Source organism: Lipotes vexillifer, unplaced genomic scaffold (genome assembly GCF_000442215.2).
Source record: "Lipotes vexillifer unplaced genomic scaffold, Lipotes_vexillifer_v1.1 scaffold1094, whole genome shotgun sequence".
Taxonomy (NCBI): Eukaryota; Metazoa; Chordata; class Mammalia; order Artiodactyla; family Lipotidae; genus Lipotes; species Lipotes vexillifer.
In genome coordinates this window covers 3,344,297-3,352,335 of record NW_006792775.1, presented here as the reverse complement: position 1 = coordinate 3,352,335, position 8,039 = coordinate 3,344,297, and the positions used below count along the sequence as shown (strand labels likewise).

At 57.8% G+C, this 8,039-nt stretch overlaps 1 protein-coding gene across 1 annotated transcript in view; it reads right to left on the bottom strand.

Annotated features, from left to right (window-relative positions):
- The window catches only part of SHANK2 (SH3 and multiple ankyrin repeat domains 2), a 474,374-nt gene that overhangs the window by 1,122 nt on the left and 465,213 nt on the right, over positions 1–8,039 (bottom strand). The gene's annotated exons all lie outside the window — the stretch shown is intronic.

Here is an 8,039-nt window from a genome sequence, read left to right as displayed (position 1 = left end):
TTTGTGGGGGGGGGGGGGGGGGGGGGGGCACCCTTGAGGAGACACCCTCCCTCTTAACCGCCGGCCAGGCCTGAGGCTTTTTGGCTTAGAAGGACAAGTGCAGGGAGGGGCACCTCGCAGGCTGGCCCTGTTTCAGGAGGGGGAAGCCCTACGGCTCCCTGGGGGCGCTCATGGACGCCGCCGTGTCAGCGTGAAAGGGTCAGGGTCAGGGTCGGGAGAGGGGCTTTATTAACGGGCGGGAGTGAAGCCACAGCCGGGGCCCAGTCTGTCTGTGCTCTGCACTGTCCTTTTGCTGCTCTTTGCTTTCTCTGCTGCGGGTGTATATTTGGGTGAAACTGCCAGTTGGTAACCGGGGTGCCTCTCAGCCTCACGGCAATTCCCCACTGCTACGTCGAGTGCGGCATCTCCGCGTGAGGACGCAGCAGCAGGTCGGGGTGGGGGGGACCTGTGCCGACTCAGGCTTCGATCTCGTCCCGAGGAGGAGCATTTCCAGGGGCAGGGGGTGCACGCGGCGGTGCCCGCACCCCCACAGGGCGTTCAGATACCGCTTCCTGGAGGGCCAGGGGCTCCAGGGCCGGATCTGTTACACGTAGGGGGCCCCTATTGAGAACTTCCAGGGGCCTTGGTTACTGGTTGTACTGGTGCACTGGGCACCAGCAGGTAAAGGCAGCCCCTGGCGAGACCCTGAGGATGCCTCCTCCACTACTGCCAGGCTTGCTACTCAAAATCAAGAAACGGTCCAGGGCGTCACCCGCAGGGAGCGGGGAGCCACCCCTCTGGCCCCCAGACCTCGGTCCTGGAGAGAGGTGGGCCGTGCGCACGGCGGGCATTTAAGAAACCTGCAAACTCCGGTGCTCAAGTAGGGCTGAAGGATGCTCCCCAGTTCCCACTCCGGAGGGCCCGTCTCCCCTCCGTGCCTGCCCCACGGCTGTGGGCACACCTGTCAGGGGAAGGCTCATTTGAACCACTCTGATACAGCAGCTGAGCTGAGATGGTAAAGCAGCTCCACCCAGAGGGCATTTGAGTTGTTTAATTAGGACCTTCAGGGGGGAGAGGGGTTTTTTGTGAAGCGGGTCGGTATCTCACAGGAGCACGTGGCACTTCCTCTAAGGTGACTTTGCGTGGCGCCGGGCCTGTGACCCTGACTGGGTCGACTGGGGCAGGACAGTTGGGAAGTGACCTTGTTCATCGGGCTTTGTGAGGCAGAGGCAAGTTAATCCCCCAGAGTGACAGCAACTGCTTTAAACCCAGGCAGCCTTTAACAGGGGGCCTCTCTGAGCCAGAGGGTGGGTGTCAGCACCACCCTCCTGTGGGGACACCCCAGCGATTCCCAGGTAGTTGGGATGTAGTTTTAAAAGGAAGGCTCTGCAGGCAGCTGTGTGTGTCGTCAGAAGCACACAGATGGGTGGGCAGCGAGAACGGGGGACAGAACACACCAGAGAGAAGAGGTTTCTGCACGCGGCACTTACTTCTGTTCAGCACGACCCTCTTCTGTTACCACCCATCATGGGAGCAAATGGAAATGACAAAATGGAATGGGTTGAGGCAACACTGCAAAATTAATTACAGTTAAAAAAAAAAGAAGCTGTTTTCGATGGATGAAATTAAAGCAATGGCACAGATGCTGGCTGAGAGTCTACCCGCGCTGCTCCTTTTCTGGCCACGGAGTAGAGAGGGCTACTGCTGCCCGGAAGCAGAGCTTCCGGTCTGCCCAGAGCTGCCCGGAAGAGACCGTCACAAGGGGCGTCACTTTCATATTTAGGATGGGAAACTCACACCTGTGCCTTCCTTGGCTGGGGATGATGTGAACAGAGAGAGAGGCATCCAGGAAAACGTTAAGAAGGAGAATGACGTTCGCCTCTGCTTCAAGTCCCCTGAGAGCCAGTTCATTGCTGACACCCAGACTCGGGTTCCCGGGCTGCCTTTGTCTTCTGCAGCTCAGGAAGGACAAAGCAGCGTTCCTGCTTGGGGGAGGCCGTGCTTTGCGTCAAGTCTACACCGAGAGAGGAGAGCCCGGCAGCTAATAAAGGGGGTTGTCAGATCTGGCCCCATGCTTGGGGCCACCCACGGCCCTGCGGAACGTCGCCGTGGAAAGGAACCAGCGTGTCTGAGGAGCCGAGTGGAGGCCTGCCCGGGGCCGGTCCACCCTGCCCTCCTTCTCAGTGGTTTGACTGATTGACTCTCAGTTAATCAGGCGGATATCATTCACTGGATCTCCTGGTTGCAGAGATCATTATGTTGCTAAGCAACCACTGGGTTCCCGGGTGGAACACACAAGAATCTGTTGCCCCGATTTAGAACACAGACACATACACACGCACACACACGCCCTCTCTTGGACTGTTACTCTCTATCCTGCCTCTGCAATCCAATCCATACGGGAACATGAGGATTAAAAACAAAAATGGAGGGTTAACTGACACCCCAAAATGCGCTGTTATCTTATCGGTCAGCCCGAGTTGACCGGGGTCGGGGAAGTGAGGACTCAAGTAGCCTTTCCACTGTGTTCACAAATGCAGTCCGGCTGTTGAGCAGTGGCCGGCTGTGGGCCCGAGGCTGCTCAGGGAGCCGGCGCTGGGGTTCTGGGCCCTTCCCGCCCAAGCCTCTCTCCAGCACGCCCGCTGGACCTCGGCCTTCTAGTGACTGTAGGGTTTTCGTGAGGAGCCCCTGTCTTGCGTGTAAAATGGCACTTATTTCCAGACTGCTCTCTTCTTAGTTTCTATCTTTATAGCACCTCCAAAGGCCGGTCGTTCAGAAGACGGGGAAAGTGGCCCGAGGCGTTAACAGATCTGCACAAGGCCTGAGCCTGGCCCTGGTTCCCGGCTCTGAGCACCGCGAGCCCCTGTGTGTCTGCAGTCCTGGGCCTGGCCCGCAGGAACGGCGGATGGATGTGGGAAGCTGGCTTCCCAGATCAGGAAGTGACGTGGCTCGGCCAAGCAGACGGGGCTGGAACTGGGCGGGGGCAGGGGGCTGCCTCGGCTTCCGCAGCCCTTTCGACACATCTGAGCAGGTGGGAAGGCACCCAGTTTTCAGCGGGAGGTTGTCCACCCCCCGATACACTTCGGCTGAGTGGTCCTGGCGTCCAGACTGGGAAGTGAGAGCGTGAGAAACAGACTTGAAGGATAAGATGCCACAGCCTGACCAGAAGAGCCCCTCCACGAACCCGTGTACGAGGAGACACGTGACAGCGAGCTTCACGACCACCCTCCCTAGTGTCCACCGCCTTATCCACGACTTCAGTCACTGACACTACCTGAACGTTTCAGTTGCTGCCGTGAAATGGTAAAGCCTCCGTGACGGCGCTGACGTGATGAAAGTGCCATTACGCCGCTTCTATCATCGAGTCAGTTTTGAAAAGTCTTTGCTCTGGGACCGGCTGGGCAGAGATCATTTTTTTAACAACCCAGATAGATTTCTTTTAAAACTGAGAGGCTCTCAGGATAATACTGTGGAGAGCCAGTGAGGAGCTGGTGCCACTGGCCAGGCCAGGCCAGGGCAGCCGGAGGCCGGAGGGCATTGCCTGAGAAGCGGCCAGCGCTCCCCTGCAAGCAGCCTGAACCCCCAGGGGACCTGGAGCGCCGTCGCTGCCTCCGGGGAGTGAAGGCCAGTCTGGATGAACCGAAAAGAGCGAGGCGATCGGAGGGGCTCCTGGGGGGTTGAGCCGACGCCGTGCGCCCTGGACGGAGGCCAGTGGGTCCCCCGCAGGCATCCACTCACAGCTCTGATACTCCTCCCAACAGCCGGAGAATGAAAGCCAAACCCAGACTGACCTTCCGCTCCCCTGGGAGTGCCGACAAAGAACAGATGCCTGGGTTTCCTAGGTCAAGCCCCTTTGTTTTGTGTCAGACGCCATCATCTACCCGCTGTCTCCGGAGCAGAGGACCCTCCGGGACCCCGCATGGGCCCGCTCGTGGGCTTCCCTGTGTCACTGTGACCCACCTGACTGCATAGCTGCTGGGTCACCTTCATGAAACGAAAGTTCACACCAAGCCTTTGCTCAAGCCCTCGATAGCTGCCACCACTCAGACGCAACCCAGCCCCAGCCCTCGCCCTCGGCACGCGGGACCCCTCTGGGACCCTTCCCCCATCAGCCCTGCCTCTGGTCTGGCCGGTTTCTTCAGCGTGGAGAGCACTCGCCAGTGCCTGGGCTTTGTGCTCGCTGGCCCTGGTGCCCGGCGTGCTCTGCTCCTGCGTTTCTGCCCAGCGGCGGCTCCTTTTACTGCCTCAGGTGGTTCAAATGCCACTTCCTTAGGGAGGGTCACCTCCGTCCTGCCCATGGCCGCTGACTCGTTGGGACATCTTCGTCCCTTTGCAGCGCCTGCGCACTTTGGGTTCGTCTCCTTTACTGTTTCTTATCCATCCCCCCTGGAGAATGTAGCCCTTCAGAGGAGGAGAGACCTTGAATGTTTTCTTGTTCAGTGAGGAATCCTGGGGCCCGGCCCTCTGAGGTAATCAGTAACCCCTGGTCCAGTGAACAATTCATGACTAAGTCTGCGCCCAGCTTCCCGGGGCCCAGGCCTCCTTGACCGTGCACCCCTTTTGTTACTGTTCTCCCTCAGGTCTGACCCTGGGCTCCTACCAAGAGCCCGTCAGGAGGCCACGGGGCTGGGCTGTGGCTCGTTTGGCTTCCCGGCTCTGTGACTTCGTGGAAAACACCAGGTGCTCTGAAACGAGGCGAAGGCTGCTCGTGTGTCTAGATTTCCAAAGGGCTCCGCACGGCGGGCCGCCCGCTGCGGGGCAAGGCCGTGCTCGTCGTGGGTGTCGGCAGTGCCCTCGCGCCTCTCCGGCCCCTCTCTAGCTCTGAGGTTTGCAGGGAAGGTCCGGGCCTGCAGGACGCCAGCCGCCTGTGCCGGGCCTCCAGCCCGTGGGGTAGCTTGGGGCGGTGCTGGGTAGGAGAAGCAGCCGATCGCCCCAGAGGCCTAGGTCTTAGGAGGTGTTTCCAGATCAGGCCTGGGGGGATGCCGCGAACGCTAGGTCATAAAGAAAATGACGTGATCGTCGTCTTTTCGTCTTTTCGCCAACGTGTCTGTAATCAAGATGTCGGCAGAGCCCGCGTCGTCCCTGATTTCGGGGGACACGGGATAGCAGCAGAAACCCATGCACGGCTCAGGTTACGTCAGACGCACCCCAGCACGCGAGGCCCTAGTCGTTCAGTGCCCTGTCCTCCCCGGCCCTGCCCAGGGTCACCGCACCTCAGAGCTCAGAAAGAACCCGAGGGCAAAAGTACCTAACCAAAGGGGCAGGTTCACCTGAGGTTTCTGCCCTCTTAGCGGACAAACGATTGTGGAGCAGCTCAAAGAACTGTCCCTTTCTTGGGCGATCAAACTTCCTTCTGTGGAAATGGGGTGTCTGCACTGCTGCTTGTCTGTCATTTCAGAGCACAGCCGGTTTTCAGTTTTCCCTAGAAAAACTCATTTCTTTTCCCTCGCTAGGAATTTCCTTCATCCAGTTTCGTGCCTCATTTTGCCCTGGCCATTCACAGCTTTTAATTTGTAGATGCATTTAAAAGTAGCAGTGAGACACCCAGGCAGGTGAGCGCTGGCTGGGGGTGTCCTGGGCTTTGTCTGCTGCCTGAATGGCTGAATCCCAGGCCTCTCAATGAAGGCACGACCCAGCAAAGCGGAGGCCTGTCCCAGGGGGAGTGTGTGTGTGTGTGTGTGTGTGTGTGTGTATTTGGATTATTTCTTTTTTCCCTAAGCCATCCCCTGCCCCGCAAACTATCTCATATATAGTAGCTGCCTGATAGATAATTGTTGTGTGAGTGAAGCTTTTGTCTCAGGGAGAATTTTATATGTGCCCACTAAGGTCCACATTCATGTATTCATTTTAACAAACATTATTGGGCACTTACTTTGTGCCAGGCAATGTTCAAGAGAAAAGAATCTCTGCTTTCACAGAATTCCACTCTAGCTAGCTTGGACCCAAGGTATCTACTTGGTGACTTATTTCTGCTGCCATTATTTATTTGTATAGACTCTTTTACTACACAGGGAACCTCCCGAAATAATTCTATTTTGTGTTTAAAATCTAAGAGAGAGAGAGAGGGAGAGGGAGAGGGAGAGGGAGAGAGGGAGAGAGAAGGAAAGTGCAGTTGAGTGCTGCCTGCTCATGAGAAAGACCTGGTGCCCGGTGCTCGGTCACCCGCTCGGGGGGCTCTGCTGAGGAGCTGCCCCCTTCTTACCCTGGTCAGTCCACCTCCTGGCTGTAGCTCACGTCCACTGGGCTTTGCCCGATGAGGCCGTGAGATCGGAAAAGCCAGAGTAGGCAGGCGAGTGTCCAGCTTAGTGCCTGGAGTCAGTGACTGACCTTTCTCGTCGTCCTTGGGCCTCAGGCCGACCCGTTCCTCGTCCAACTCAGTGCAGCCCTTAGCAGTGAGTAGGGAAGGGGAGGGGACACCGCCTCGGGGAGGTCACCAGCGCTGGAGGCCGCCCGGTGACCACCCTTGCAGATTACCAGTCACCAGGTAGGCAGGGAAGACTTCTGGGTGCTCAGCTGGACTCAAGGGGTGGTTCCGAAGGCCTGAGAATAGCCCTGCCCCGGTGAGCTCGGCCCTGCGGATGATCGGTTAGGTAGTGGCGCCTTTCTTCCAGGCTAATCCCTGGCTCCAGTGAGAGAGGCGGAGTCGAAGCCTGAGGCAGCTCCTTAGGTCAGAGTGTTTCTGTGCCTTCCAGCCGAGTGCCCATGGTCAGGGGCTTCACCTCTGACCCCCGGTTCACTCATCTGCACCGTGGGGGCAGGTTCAGGCCCTGCCTCCGGTGCCTGTGCCGCATGATGCCCGGCATTTGGTGAGTGCATAATAGATGTCAGCTAATGCTTGTACCATGATGGACTGGGGTATAGATAATAGAAGAGACTGGGGGTGGCTGTTCCTGGCAGCTGAGCTTGGGTCGGACAGAATCGGTCTTGCAGCTGCTCTCAAGAAGTCCGACAGGATTCTGCCCGCTGACCCCTGCTCTCAGGCCCCTCCCACCCAGGGAAACCGTAGCGACACCTGCAACTCGGAGACGCCCTCTCCTGTGAGCCCCAAGGAGCTCACCCAGCCAGGAGAGGAGCTGGGGAGGCCTACAATCTGATGCCGTTCAGGGAGGCCCCTGGACTCCTGTGTGGGAGTGCTCCGGGGAGCACGGCGCCGTGCAGGCTGCCCCACTGGCCAGAGCAGCCCTAGAATTGGTGCCCTTCTGCATCTTCCACACTTCAGACATCGCTAGTGGTGGGAAGTGCCAGTCAGAAGTCCTGGCTCTATCTTCTGCTGGCTGTGCACAGGGACAAGTCACTTGGCCTCTCTGAGTCTCCATTTCCCCTTCTGAAAAATGGGTATAATTATACATGCTCTCTAGCAGCTGTTAGAAAGATTACTCACCATGTCCAAGTGTTTTGTGAAATATGAAACACAGTGATAGAGCATCTTAATTGTTGTGCGTCTACGTAACCTAGCAGCTAAAGACTGGTACTCTTACGTGATGGAGCCGGTTTTAAACATTTCCTTGAGACTTTCAAGCACGTAATACTCGTAGGTACGTGTGTACGTACGTCCACCAGAAACAGGGAATTTGTAAGGAATCTCTGTTCAGCTGGAGTGCCCTTTGAACGCCACTAATGATGGGCGCCCCACTGAAAGACGGTGGTGTCGGCGTGCTTCTCTCTACCGAGGCTGGCCCATCAGCATTCCTCGGAGGAGTAGTGGGAGCTGTGCACGTAACTTACGCCCGCACCGAAAGATAACCGGGAAGGTGGTGGCTCTCAGCCTGCTCTCAGGACCCGACCGTAGTTGCGATACTGTCGATTAATGGACTGAGATGTTTGAATCCAATGCCTGCCCAGCAGGAGTATGAAGAACGACGTCATTAGTTGAGATGATGAAAGCTGAGAGTAAACATCAGTGGGGGAACGTGAAGAGCCCTGCTGCCTGGGGACCCGAGCAGTGGCGTGTGTCTTGGGCGAAGGGAACCGAGAACCATGAGTGATGGCCGGAGGCACCGGGCTCTGGCGAGGGTCATCCACCAGCTACGGGCGGGGCGGGGCGGGGCAGGGCGGGGGTG